Raw genomic sequence first — 15,900 nt, 5'->3', positions numbered from 1 at the left:
CTTGTGAGGTCTTGGAATTTAAGTCAGAAGACATTATTATGTTTGTTAAAAACGTTTATTTGTTCAGATTTGCATAGGATAGTAAAAATGATCTCCTAAATCGTGGTGTGACATTATGCCATCTTATAATAAGAATAATAATATTTTCTGCAGTTTTGAGGTTATGTTCGTACGACTGTTTATTTTGGTATACATGTAGTTCTGTTGTATAATGGAATTTTTACTTTAAGTTTTATAAACATTTGTATAATATATATAGTACATTTTTTAAGACCATATATACCTACATTTTACATCTTAAACAATATTATGTATTCTTGTTTATTTGTATTCAAATTAATTCATATCTGAATGTCGGTGAATTACAAGCAATTAACATTATACTCGAAACTTTAGGAGATACATTGTTGATGTGAAGCCACTTTTATTGGTATATTATGTTTCAAAGCACCAGCATTGGTAATTAGTGAGACAATCAATCAAATGGATTTGGATTAGTCACACAGATAGAAATCTTGCTAAAATGAATTACCTATTGTTTGACTCGGATGAATAGTGATGATATTTTGCGTTGCGTACGGGGTTCATTGACTGTAATTATTATTATTTGTGTTAAGATATCTTTTCTATATTTCATAAATAGATTTTTATGATTTCTTTATAATAATTCATTTATAAATTTAAATTTAATTTTTGTTCTCAGTTCTTTGTTCTGTATTTTTTGATACAACAAATATAACGTTACGTCTATTGAAATATTGATAAGCTTGATTTTTGATTGATTTTTAATAAATAGAATATGACGAGAACATAATAATAATTTTTTCTGTTTTTCTGTTCAGAAATTAATCTCAGTTCCTTATGTAAGTTTTTGCGAGTTAAGAAATATAAATTTTTTTCTTTGTGATAAAGAAATATAAATTAGAACGTAATAGCACGAATAAATTTTAAATGCGACTAAATTACAATTAATTAATTACTAAATTATTGAAAAAATATTTAAATTAAATAAAAAATTTAAAAATTCATATCAAATTGTTGATTTCATGATTGAAGCCTTTCAAATTGATAACATTTTTTACATCTGCGAATCCATGGAAAATTTTTACTTTATTGGTTCATAAAAACGAACTTAACTGAAGGCACATTCATAATGAATTTCATATCATTTATTCTATAATTAAAATACATATTAAAAAGTTACAAAACGTTACATTTCAGTTGAATGAACGCTGTTAAATTAAGCATTAACGCATAAACCCAACATTTACACAAAGGCGCACTTACATTCAAATTACTAAAGCATTTGATAATATCCATCAGTTTAAATCGAATAAAAAATACCCTAAAAATGTAAGAGAGAAAATTTAACTAACATATATAAAAACGAATTCAATATATATAATATGCCAATATTAGGCGCGATTCCGATTTCTCGAGCGCGCCGACTTGGCAACGAATTTTATTAGACTCATTTAAAAATTTTTTCAACTACGACATATGTCGATCACTTGTCGGGAAATCGAAGTTTAAAAATAAAACGAGGTGTATCACCTGGCCCGATTTTAAGTTTACAATCCAATATATCTAAACCTAAACTATATTGACTTATGTTCTAGTGAAAAATAGTGTTTTACTAGAATCTGTTGTAAAATAAGCGTACACGAGAAATCTGGTACTTTTAGTTTTCTTTTATAAAACATAAATCATTCGTTCCTATGCAACTTAACACAAGTAGTTTAAATAATGTTCGTAATTTGAGGTTTCCATATTCCATTTTAGTGTTGAGATTTAGAAAATCCTACAAATAGTTTCATTGCAAAAGAAGATACAATAAATATATATATACTTATGAAAGAACAACAATGAATGAAAAGAAAAATGGATCAAATACTTCTAACCATAATATAATAAACGTTTTGATGAAGCAAATAAACAGCTTTACTTTTGCACTCTTTTTAGAATTTTACTAAATAATAGGACACCTCTAAAATAAATTAATGTAACAGTATTCTTTTCATATAAACTTTTCTATGGCTTTATAATTCTCCTGAAAACAAAATCATATCAAAAAACAGCTAAACATAATACGATAGACGCGTTGGTAAAGAATTTAACCCACCAGTGCTTTCTAACATAGAATGTGCTATACTATTGCACTATTTTTAAAATTTTACTATATAAGAGCATATCGCTACAATAAATTAATGTAACAATATCTATTTTTAATATAAACTATTCCTCGGCCTTCTGTTAGGATTGTATGACTTTTATCGTAAGTTAGTAATTGTGATGTTCTTAAATTGTTATTATTTTACTTTTTATAAACTTTTATATAATTTCTTTTGGAACACATAAAGTAAAACATGACAATAACTTTACATTTGACACAATAAACTTGTATTGTTTTAGGTATACTGATATATAAAAGTAATAGATGTAATAAATATTTGAATCTTAAATGAAAACCATTTAAGGAATATATCTATATAGAAAAGATACTGTATACCATAGAAAAGATACCGACACAATTGCTTTCTGTAAGCTTATGATACTCGTACCATATACATTGTATATTGTATTACCATAGGAGATTCTGTTACGCGGTGTGTTTATATTAGCTATTTATTTTTAACTTTCAAGTTCTCTACGGTTGCAGAAATCCATCAAATCCATTTTACAAGTATTTTTGGTAACAAATCAACGAACTTGATGGACTATATACATCACTCACCTGACATGACACTCAGAAAACGGAACAACAATATTGGTTGTTGTTGACAGATAATATAGTTCGGCATATCGGTGTACCGACCATGTCATCATGGAGAACAATAGAACATAAGGCATTCGTGAGATGGTATTATTCCCAACTTCCATAATGGAATTAAATTTAAATTGTTAACAGAAGTTATTGCTGAGGACAGAACAGAAAAATATCATGGAATAAGATTCGCGTTTATAACGTAAAGTTTATATGCAAATGTTTAGGAAGTAAACTATATAACTTTACTTTTTTTTAATTAAAATCTGTATTAAATACTAAAATTTTGAGTGATATAAAATGTATTAAAATGCATTGAACGGCATCGTTGGTAAGCGTGCACCGCTTAGTATGATATTGTATAATGTAATATATATCACATATATCAACATATTGCAGTATACACCATTAATCTACAATATTAGGGTCTAACACTATATAGACTAATAAAAAATTCTAACGTCACGAACATACTCAACGCTTTTTATACTCTTCCATATAATAATAAAACCTGCATAAAAAACATAACGTTCATTCATAAACAAATCATAAAACTAACTACATACCTGGTACGGATTCATGGTCTTTTTGGTGAGATTGTCAAAACCTATTAGCAGTGATATTCATTATATCTTAAAAATAAAAATATTCTTAGAGACTGTGACATTGATATTTAAAATGATAAATAAAAACGAAGCTATGGATCTTTTCGATTAGATAGAGCTAAGGATCCAAACTCAATGCTCATAAACTATAAAAATCTGTGAAATTCCACTGAGGAAGGAAGATATGCCGAAGTTGGGGTACTTATAAATGAGAAATTATAAAATATCACTAAATAACATTGAAATCTATACAATTTAAGTGTAAGACACACAAGTGTTCACTGATACGAATAAGCAGTGATTCTGATTGATATTAACCTTATAAATCCACTCAACGTTTTTAAATTAATTAAAGTTTGATTAATTAAATAATTATTAACATTATTAATTAATAACTATTAACTCTAAATTAAATTATTCTGATAACTTAATAAAAGCTTATATTATATATTAGAAATTCTAATTAATTAATTTATCGTGATTTAACTTCTTTGCCATTCAGATTATAATGAAATTAAGTTAAATTTGGGCATTGATTTTAATCAAAAAATATTTGTGATATTATGCGGACTCTTTTCGGGACAATTTCAGTTTAATGAAGGACTTCTTTGCCGTTCAGGTTATAATAAAATTAAGTTAAATTTGGTCATTCTCTTCAATCAATAAACATTGAAGAGTACGCTGACCTTTGTGGCTCTTTCGGAAATCATACTGATCTGCGTATGAACACCACTAATTCGTGGTATTACAGCGGGCCATTATTTGAGCTCAAGTGGGCTTTGGGCATAGAACCGCCAATCTGAACTAATTCAACCCAACATTGGAAACTTCAAGATAAATTTAATCCAGTTGAATACAATTATGTCAGCGTTTGATTTAATACTCTAGATATTTTTTGTCTGATTAAGTTGTAGAATTCAAACTCTTTCGATGAGTTTTTTTTTACGACATCTATTGATTTAAAATATCTAATACGTACTTAACTTCAAGAATGGAAAAAAGTTAGACGAAGTCACGTCAAGTGAATACGTACTTTGATCATTTATATTCATATGATCATTGATATTGCACTGATTGATAAATACGATGATTGAAAATCTATAAAACGGTTTTTCGTAAACGTGGCCATTTTCTTCGGGTTTTTCTGTAAAAATATATTTATTATTTAAGTTAACTCCTTAAGATTTATACGACGATTTTCGATCACTAACTCTGTGATATTATGTATGTTTTCGTTATCGTTGAAGACCGGCTAAAAAGTAACACATGGTTTACCACATCACAGTCTATTTTAAATTCTCTGGGGAATATGGAAACAGATTATATTGCCTCTCTCTAGGCAATATAATCTAAAGATAATTAAAACTATATAATTCTGATAATATTTTTGTTTATATTGAAGTATTAATAATAATTAGAATTTTTGATAGTGCAACATTAATATAAAATCATTAGAGATACTTATTTTTAAAAATAATTATGGAAAAAGCAGTAACTAATTCTTATTATGGAACATAATTTTACCATCGCGAACATTGTAGAACACTCCAAACTATAATTACAAAAACCTTTGACGTGAACACACTCTATAACAGATCGTGCCTATATCTCGAAAGGTAACCCACTACAATACTACCAACTTATGAATCTGAAAAGCGTTTTTTAAATAATACACACATATATATAGATATCCATTTTAGTTAGTTTTATTTCGAAACAAACTGCAGTATCAGATTTGGGAATATCTGCTGCTTCTCATTTGCATATTTAGCAGATTTATTAGAAGAATTTAATTTATTGAACTAATTTCACATTGACATTGAAATTTCTCAAATAAAATTACGAATTTAAAGTTATTTGCAAAAACGTTAATCACATTTGGTTTAAAAGTGACAGAGTTATAAGATTTTTCTCTTCAAACGCATATGAATATGGATACATCAACACACATCTATATTTTTGCCTAACAAATTAGGCACATTAAGCAATTTCAAATTATTGTAAAGCGGTTGCCATAATCTGTAAAATATGTGTAGGCTTGTACAACATTAATCCATTAATTTTAAACATATTTAGTTTTTTAAATCTATAGTTGAATAACATATAATTTCAAGTTTATTTTTTAGATCGATGAAGAAAATATCATAGAAATGCATTGTACCATACTTAATTGGAGACATGCTTCTAAACATACGGTTGATATATTGAGGATGAAAATCAATAGCCTATGCTTTTTTAAATGCATTGTGCTTTACTTTAGCACTATTTTTAAGATTTTACTATATAAGAGCATATCGCTACAATAAATTAATGTAACAATATCTACTTTTAATATGAACTAATTCTCGGCCTTCTATTGTGTTACTTTTATCGTATATTCTATCGTATTTATCGTATCAATTACTAAAATTGTGCTGTACTTAAATTATTAATATTTTACTTTTTATAAACTTTTATATAATTTCTTTTGGAACACATAAAGCAAAACATGACAATAACTTTACATTTGACACAATAAACTTGTATTGTTTTAGGTATACTGATATATAAAAGTAATAGATGTAATAAATATTTGAATCTTAAATGAAAACCATTTAAGGAATATATCTATATGGAAAAGATACTGTATAGAAAAGATACCAACACAATTGCTTTCTGTAAGCTTATGATACTCGTACCATATACATTGTATATTGTATTACCATAGGAGATTCTGTTACGCAGTGTGTTTGTTTTAGCTATATATTTTTAACTTTCAAGTTCTCTACGGTTGCAGAAATCCATCAAATCCATTTTACAAGTATTTTTGCTAACAAATCAACGAACTTGATTGACTCTGTACATCACTCACCTGACATGACACTCAGAAAACGGAACCACAATATTGGTTGACAAATAATATAGTTCGGCATATCGGTGTACCGACCATGTCATCATGGAGAACAATAGAACATAAGGCATTCGTGAGATGGTATTATTCCCAACTTTCATAATGGAATTAAATTTAAATTGTTAACAGAAGTTGTTGATGAGGAGAACAGAACAGAAAAATATCATGGAATAAGATTCGCGTTTATAACGTAAAGTTTATATGCAAATGTTTAGGAAGTAAACTATATAATTTTACTTTTTTTTAATTAAAATCTGTATTAAATACTAAAATTTTGAGTGATGTAAAATGTATTAAAATGCACTGAACAGCATTGTTGGTAAACGTGCACCGCTTAGTATGATATTGTAAAATGTAATATATATCATAACCGCTCAAGAGGCAGAGCAGCGAAATCAGAGGTTTTTATTGCTAAAGCGTGCTTCAAAACTTTCAGTTGATGCTTAATTTTAAGGAACCACAGTATTACTACTGTGATATGGTAGTCTATTTTGTTAGACCAGAGTGGGCAACTTACTATTTCCCTTCGAATATTGAGCAGCTCTTCTTTCCCATAAAATGTCTTTTAAGTTGTGACACTTAAACCTTTATTTTTTTTTTTTTGTGTTAGCTGTGTCGTTATTGTCTTACCTCTCTCTTTACCTATAATATATTCGAGTTATATAAATTTTGAGGTGAATATCGAACTGAATATAGGAACACAAAAAATGTAGCGCACTCATACGATTTTATTTTTATGTGTTTTAGGCGTCTAATTTAAGCATTAAAATATTTGATTTTATTTTCGAAAATAAAATAAAATAAAATAAACATTTTTCATTAATTAAAAAACAATAAATGATAATAAGTAAAAATAAAAAAAAACATCAACACATGTGTGCATTATATAAAAATACAATAAAAATGTCAATAATTTTTGTGTGAACAATAAATGTTTCAAAAAAAAAGTTTTAACAAAATTTAATATTAAAATATAAGAATAATAATACAAGAATTGAAAAAAAAAATGAAATAAAAAAGACATTAAATAATAATTAAAAAGATATTTAAATCGCAAAAATTCTTTTAATATTTTGTAAATAAATAATAATTTAAGAAAAAAAAAAAATTATTTTAATAAAAGAATTAACATAGAATCCCTTTACAAACTGTTTTATGCTATAGCATAAATTAAAAATTAAGATACTGTATATTTTTACTCAAACGTTTTGTATATATGTATGTACACAAATCTATCTGACAGATACAATTTTTTTTTTTGTGATGAGCATCTTTGAGTAAAATTGGTCAAAATCTAAAAATAATATATTTTCGCATAAACACAGTTGTTGTGTAATTTTTTAATAGAAATTATTTATATGAGTGCAAATGGCAGCGGAAGGTGATAAATGTACCAGTATATATACTGATTCTACTTAAAATTAGCACATAAAATGCCACAAATTTGACACTTTACACGTACGCATAAAACGGGCCTAGTGGCTTCCAAAGTATATTTGTGGCATCTATGTCAATAAAATTTTTAAGAGGAATATTTTGTTATATATTTGGTTTTTTCATTTTATTTTTTAGAAGAAGAATACATGTGAATTTTATTAAATCCACACAGAAAAAGAATTTCCAAATTTTTTTTTTTTTTTAAAAACATATGAACAAATATCTGATAGAAAATTAAATTTCGTTTTATTTTTATTACAATTGTTGATATTTACAATTTATATAAATTAAATGCTTAAAAATTTTACATTAAAAAATCTTTAACATCATTAAAAACCAAATAAGTCACACTGGACACACAATTAAGTACATTGAATGTATTATATTGCACTATTAAATTAAAATATTATCGGTTACGAAGTACGTATATCTCTTCCTCCCGACACTTACGAAAGTCGTCAATATTTAACTAAAATTATATGCATTCAAAATTATATAAAACACATAAAAAATTATATATCAACAAACATTCATTCCATCGCCTTCAAAGTAGGGCCCTATCGAGTGCAATGCAATACAGCGTCATTGAAAAATGTGACAAACACTCGTAAGAGATATTAAAAAATAATAATGGAGTTACAAAGTATATCAACCAGAACAAAAATATACGTTCAAGTGTTATCTGCCGTGGCAATTGACGAAGGTTCTGTTTTAGTTAATAGAATTCGCCAGCGATATAACAATCTTAGGTAAACGTTTCTCAAATATATGTTCGGTCCACGAGAAGAGGTTAACGTAGACAGTGTAATGCAATCTACAAATGTCCGGAATTAACACTTCACAAAAATACTTAAGTAACAGCATTGATTAAGGAGTAGGTTAAAATATTATTGGGTTCTGGGTAGTACACCAAAACTTTATGGCCAATTGTGTTTACGTATAAATTTGCAGGGGTTTGAAATTTTTTGAATCGATAATTAAGTGTAAAAGGATCCGTTATCTTAAAAATTTTTTTATAAGTTCTTAGCATGATTAATCTTAGTTGCGTTTGGAATAATCAATGACATTCCAGATAATTAAAATCAGTGTAGGGAATATCCATTTTAGCATGGTTTCGTGAATAATAGTGATCTATTAATAAACCCACGAAACATAATTTTTACTATTTTAGATATGTAGTTGATAAAAAAAAATAAATTTCACAACACTGTTTAATATAAATTAATATATTTTAAATATTCTCTGAACCTGACATACATTATGGGATGTCAGGATGTCTTTATGTATAAACTAAATGGTTTGCAGTTTTCAATAGTTGCAATAAATAATATGCACTTTATAATATTACCAGCTTTAAAAGTTATCCATTTTATTCTCAAATATCCTGAACTCTTCAAAGTTCAACAGGTAATAATTTTTTATAATAATTTTTATAATTATATTGTATAGTACAATATCGTGTCATAAATATAGTATACGTATATATAACGAATATAGAAGAAGTCTACTGAATACTTATTGTAAAGTACTGGAGAGAGGCTATAATCATTTTAACTCAGGAATAGTTTTCTACAGAAGTTCTAAAGCATCGCAAGTCAAATTAATTATAGATCTTTTTCATGATTGCAATAGATAAATCGAACTTCGACAACTTAAAAATAAGAACTCATGCTATACCGTATGAAAGGTAACTTTAATATTCAACACAAAAAATTTTTAGACATTAAAAGTGTATTTTGCTTTTACTTTTGCTTGAATAATGTCTAACCCAAAAGCGATAAATAAATTTTGTGTTAAAAAAAAATTAGTTTATATAGTTATCTATGTAAACATCACCGACGTTTCGAAATTTTTTATTTAAAGATTAGTTTTTTAAAAATGGAAATAGTAAAAAACTATATTAATTTAAATGTTATAAATATATTGTTATTATTATTTCCATACTCCATTAGGAGCTCCATTAGGAGCCTACAAAATTTTTCCACTTGTTTCTATTTTGTGCTATTGCTCTCAACTAGTTTAACGATTTGTCGATCTCCTGCTGAACTGTCCTTCTCCAGGTTATTGCTAGTCTGCCTCTGCGCCTAGTCCTATGGGGGTTCCAAGTAAGTGTAGCATGCGCTATGTCTTCATAAGACTTACGCAGTGTTTGTCCAATTCAACCATACTTCTTTCTTCTTATCTCGCTGTTTACGTTTGTTTGGTGCGTTATTCTCTAAATATATATATATATATAAATAAATATTTAAATATTTATATTACATATGTATATATACAAAGTGTTTATTAACAGTGTTTAATGCATCATTTACAATTTTTTTCTAATTTTTTCTCAAATGATTAAAAGTACAATAACTCATTGAAGTACGAGTACCACATCTCGTCAGAGCAAAGGTTCTACAAGTCGTTAGAGCAGAAAATTCTAAAAGACGCTGATCATTCCATTGAATTCTTTAAGCCAGTACTATAAACTGTGATGTTCGTTACGAAGTTCAGATATCAAATATATTAAAATTTATTAAAATTAAAAAAAATTAAAAAAATTGTTTATAATTTATTAAAAAAATTTTTAAAGGACTGAAATTATTCACTCTGTTTCAGTTTCGCCGAAATATAGAAATCTTCTCACAAAAAAGACGAAACAAGTCCGAGAGTATGTACTAAAATTTAATATATTTACTAACTTGTTAAGCTTGTTTCCATTTCTTTTTACAAAGTAAAATTTACAAAAAATATTCTATACAATATTTTATTATACACTCATACTTATATATAATATATATATAAAAATCTCTTAATTAACAGAAAAAGAAACAAGAAAAATATAATATGTGAAACCGTAAACATGAAGCGGCATATAGGAACTGTTGGACGGACAGACAGTATATTGACCAGAATATGAAAAATAAAATAAAAATAAAAGTTCTCATTTCAGTAAAAAAATAAAAAAAAAAACTTAGTTTATTTTAAAATATATTTAGTAATTCATAAATATTCAAAAAGCGTTCAATTCAATATGCAATAAATTAGAAAACATAAAGTAAATAAGATGGAAAACGTAGTCCAAGAAATTCGAAACTAATAGCATTTAAAATGGTTACAAGGGAAGATTAAAAAAAAATTTGAGAAATATGCCGTTGCACGGCCATTGTACTTTTAAGTGTAAAAATACCTCCGATGCGATCACAAACGGCATCGGATGTGTTACTAAGGCCTAACTGTATTTGTTTGTTGTATCTTAAGTATCTAAATGAACCACAAAGAAAAGCAAACATACACAAGAGTTAGCCTCTTCAGAGACTAGCAGTTGCAGCGAAGACACGGCCCAAATGACTAAAAAATTAGCATTTTAAATTAGAAAAGCATTAAAAATATCTCAAATTGATATCTAATGAAAAAAAAATTAATCTTAATTTTGTTATGAAGACTAGGGAAATTCAAAGAAGGAATGAAAAGTTTTTGTAAAAGACATTATAAGCACGAAAGAAAGAAAGAAAGTAAGTAAGTGTTGAGATAAGACTGGAAACGCAAACGGTAATGTTGTAGAATTCAAAAGTAGCCGACATATACGAGTACAATAAAATTATTTAAATTTACAACTGAAACCAACAAAGAACCAAATCAATTGAAATGTTATCTGTTAATAATATTTACTGGTAGATTCAGTATTTAAAAGAAATTTTAAAAATAAAAGTTACTTCATTCATACGTGTATGTAGGTAGATAGGTACATAGGTTTAACGAGTTAGCATACAATTGCTACTCATAGACCTCTAGATCTTGATACGTAATACCGGTTAGAGACATGATTAGTACCATAGTAGTCCTATCAAGAAGTGCGTGTACGAGTTCATTAGTTTCCAACATTAACGAAGTGTTTTTAAAAATACCGACCTAGTTCCAGCCGTTTATAGAGAAACCATGCTATATTTTATTATACACAATCTGTCCTAAATCTACACAATCATAAAAATACTACAAAATGGTTCTTATTTTAATTTTTGATCTTGTTTTTGTAAAATAGTCTTGGTTCAAATAAAACCAACGCAACACATTAAATAAAGATTTTTAAATATTTTTTATAATCATTGCCCATTGGTCATTGCATACAGTATGTCGGACAAATGCTTTTGGAGAACCCATATGGTATTTAAATGATTTACATTCATCGTTTATACGAGTTTTAGTTTGAGAACATCGTATGAAATCAAATAAGTTAAATATGATAGATAATCGGTAAATACGAATTGTATCAATATGTCGCAGAAAACCTTTTGGATAACCCTGATGGTATCTAAAGGATTTTCTTTAATCGTCTATATTAGTTTCAGAAATAGTTAAAAATTGTTGGAAACCATATAAGTTGAATAAGTTAATAAGTCTTTTAGTCAACAATTGGCATGCCTTAATAACTTTATGCAATTATGAATTATCGTCCCACAAAAATCAATAATTTAAGGCCCGTTATCTATTGTGTAGCTACTAGATAACATACTGCGTTTATTATTCAATCTTATAAAACAAATTCACTGTAAACAACTACTTTTGAATTGAAAAAAACGGGGCTAGCATGATCTTAATTTAAGTCTTTTGAAAACATATTTTATCTCTTTTGATTTATTTGGCTCTTTTAGTGAATTCCATACAGCACTTTAACATTATATATTGGGGTGATATTGAAAACACCAAATTTATTAACAGTTACAATAGCTAATATACTTCACGTTTTCATCTGGGACTAGTTTTAGTATCAGTTTTTTCGTTTGTGATTCTTTTGTATTTATGCCTTCATACATACCATTGTCAGGCATTCTGTTTCGTGTCAAGAAAAAATATAAAATCATGCTGATTTCACAAAATTTTTAATGGAGTTTTAATATCTGTGCCGTTCATCATCAGCTATAGCTATACAGTCCATTTACGACCTATGCTTATTTTACTTCAGTTCTTTATTCTTCTCTATAAGAGCTGTGCTGTTGCTGTCGCACACTGTTTTTGAAATCTGTGGCTGTCAATTCTAGTCATCCGATTTTGATTTTATCAGTACAGCTTTGATTTGTTGTCCCATGTCCAGCAGGTTTTCAATGACAGCATTTCGTATTGCCTCACTTCAGGGCAACAGCATATATGAAATTATTTAGTATAAGAAATAGAAATCTGGTAACCTGAGGCAAGTACTCTTTCTAGATTAATCGCTTTAATAACATATTTGGCACAAAGATATTATCTGAAAACTTGTGCTACAAACATAGTCCACGTCTTATTATTGGGGTTTTCTTCTATAAATAAATATAACTGTTCCATATGATTTGGCAAGGTGTGCTGACTCTGAGCTTTAAATTTGGCAGGGCACGAATTTAATCACTGGTACTTACAGTCTCAAAAAATTATTTACGAATAATTAAATAGAAGAATTATTTTCAAGACAACTGATGGAGGGTATTTGGCAATAATTAAAATAATATAAATTAAATTTTTGTTGTTGCATTTCACTACTGTTCGAAACTTCCATATTAAATATTAGTAATATTTATAAAACTGCAAAATTCGAATTAAAAAGAATATTTCAAAATTAAAATAGCTTTTTATGTTTGGAATATAAATTTATTGTGTTGACTTATATTTATTAAGTTATATGTAAAAAATTTCAAATAATTTATTTTTATTTTCTTTTATTTACAGAACTTATACTTAACAAATTGCCCAAAAAGGTAAGAATGAATTAAATAAATAAATATTTTTTATTTTAATAATACAATCTATGGTACCTAAAACACATAAATTATTCAAATTAAAAATAAGTTTGAAACATTAACTTACTGACTTACGGTATGTCATCCATTAATCCCAAAGTATCATAAGTCCTTTACGATCGTTTTAAGTCAAATCTTATATTTGTGCTTTACGACATTATTAATCCTCACCATAGTTAACCATTCTCATCTCAGTCTTTACTGTTCTATGTCACGTCTATGTTATTAGTAAGGTTTTTAAAAAGGATGAACCCAAAAAATTGTGATGTTAATTATTCAAAGACCAACTAAGCTCAAAACATTAAATTTTTCCCGCAAATGTTCCTGATATTATAATGTCCTTAATAAGTCCCTGATATTAACTGTAAGGTGTAAATCACTACATCACATTCTCCCATGCTTGTTTTCACATCCATTAATGCTGAAATCTAGTTATTTTCTTTTTCAAACGGTGGTAGAAACAAAAATATATTGTATGGTGTATTGTATCCGCAATCAATTTATTTTCAAAGCCTCATTGAGTCGGTCTTTTGGCGAGTTGAAATTCTACTTACCTCTGAAAACCTCTGTCCTAAGGCTTATAACTAAAAAACATATTTTAATAAAATAAATGTAGATATTAAATTTTACAGAATCTACTATCAATTTAATCTATTTTGGAACAAATCAAAAACTTTAATTTCTACTTCCTTACATATTTTTATTTAACTTTTTTTTGTTTCGTTATAAACATTCGTATATAATATACTGAAATAGATTAAAGATACATATTTTTTTGTTTATCCATAAATGAAAAAGTAACGAGAAACAGATTTTCGTGTTTTTCAGTTACGTGTAGTTTCAGGAAATAGCGCAGTTACAAAACCTAAACAAAATATACTAATTTTTCACACGAATATTTAAATATTTCTTCATACAACACTTAAATAAAGCATTTGTTTTAACAGATTGGAAACAAATCTGAAGTACTCGTTATATATCAACTCAGCTACAAATTTACTTGGAAACCAAATAATTTCTTGTAAATAATGCGCCTCCTTTGTTTCTTCATGGCATATAATTTACTAAATAAAATATTTTTCCGAAAAATTTGATTATTCAGCAAAAGAAAACATAAATACGTTCGGTGGGAGTACAAATTAGCGGTAAAAAAAACGCTTGGTACCGCTGATCTTCCGCTTGAGCTGTTGTGATATATATTACATTATACAATATCATACTAAGCGGTGCACGCTTACCAACAATGCCGTTCAATGCATTTTAATAGATTTTACATCACTCAAAATTTTAGTATTTAATACAGATTTTAATTAAAAAAAAATAAAGTTATATAGTTTACTTCCTAAACATTTGCATATAAACTTTACGTTATAAACGCGAATCTTATTCCATGATATTTTTCTGTTCTGTTCTCCTCATCAACAACTTCTGTTAACAATTTAAATTTAATTCCATTATGAAAGTTGGGAATAATACCATCTCACGAATGCCTTATGTTCTATTGTTCTCCATGATGACATGGTCGGTACACCGATATGCCGAACTATATTATTTGTCAACCAATATTGTGGTTCCGTTTTCTGAGTGTCATGTCAGGTGAGTGATGTACAGAGTCAATCAAGTTCGTTGATTTGTTAGCAAAAATACTTGTAAAATGGATTTGATGGATTTGATGGATTTCTGCAACCGTAGAGAACTTAAAAGTTAAAAATAAATAGCTAATACAAACACACTGCGTAACAGAACACAACAAGATCTACCATGGTAACACAATATATAATGTATATGGCACGAGTATCATAAGCTTACAGAAAGCAATTGTGTCGGTATCTTTTCTATACAGTATCTTTTCTATATAGATATATTCCTTAAATGGTTTTCATTTAAGATTCAAATATTTATTACATCTATTATTTTTATATATCAGTATACCTAAAACAATACAAGTTTATTGTGTCAAATGTAAAGTTATTGTCATGTTTTGCTTTATGTGTTCCAAAAGAAATTATATAAAAGTTTATAAAAAGTAAAATATTAATAATTTAAGTACAGCACAATTTTAGTAATTGATACGATAAATACGATAGAATATACGATAAAAGTAACACAATAGAAGGCCGAGAATTAGTTCATATTAAAAGTAGATATTGTTACATTAATTTATTGTAGCGATATGCTCTTATATAGTAAAATCTTAAAAATAGTGCTAAAGTAAAGCACAATGCATTTAAAAAAGCATAGGCTATTGATTTTCATCCTCAATATATCAACCGTATGTTTAGAAGCATGTCTCCAATTAAGTATGGTACAATGCATTTCTATGATATTTTCTTCATCGATCTAAAAAATAAACTTGAAATTATATGTTATTCAACTATAGATTTAAAAAACTAAATATGTTTAAAATTAATGGATTAATGTTGTACAAGCCTACACATATTTTACAGATTA

The 15,900-nt window shown here is 27.2% G+C and overlaps 1 protein-coding gene across 2 annotated transcripts in view; it reads left to right on the top strand.

The window, feature by feature from the left end:
• The window catches only part of LOC119688061 (protein phosphatase 1 regulatory subunit 14B), a 72,779-nt gene that overhangs the window by 32,182 nt on the left and 24,697 nt on the right, over positions 1–15,900 (top strand). For both annotated transcript variants that reach the window (XM_038102689.1, XM_038102690.1), the window contains exon 2: positions 13,379–13,407. The gene's annotated coding sequence lies outside the window, so the exon portion shown is untranslated. The remainder of the gene's footprint in view (positions 1–13,378; positions 13,408–15,900) is intronic.

This window comes from Teleopsis dalmanni, chromosome X (assembly GCF_002237135.1).
Source record: "Teleopsis dalmanni isolate 2A chromosome X, ASM223713v2, whole genome shotgun sequence".
Classification (NCBI taxonomy): domain Eukaryota; kingdom Metazoa; phylum Arthropoda; class Insecta; order Diptera; family Diopsidae; genus Teleopsis; species Teleopsis dalmanni.
Note: the sequence above shows the minus strand (reverse complement) of the source record. Positions and strands in the feature narration are given on the sequence as shown.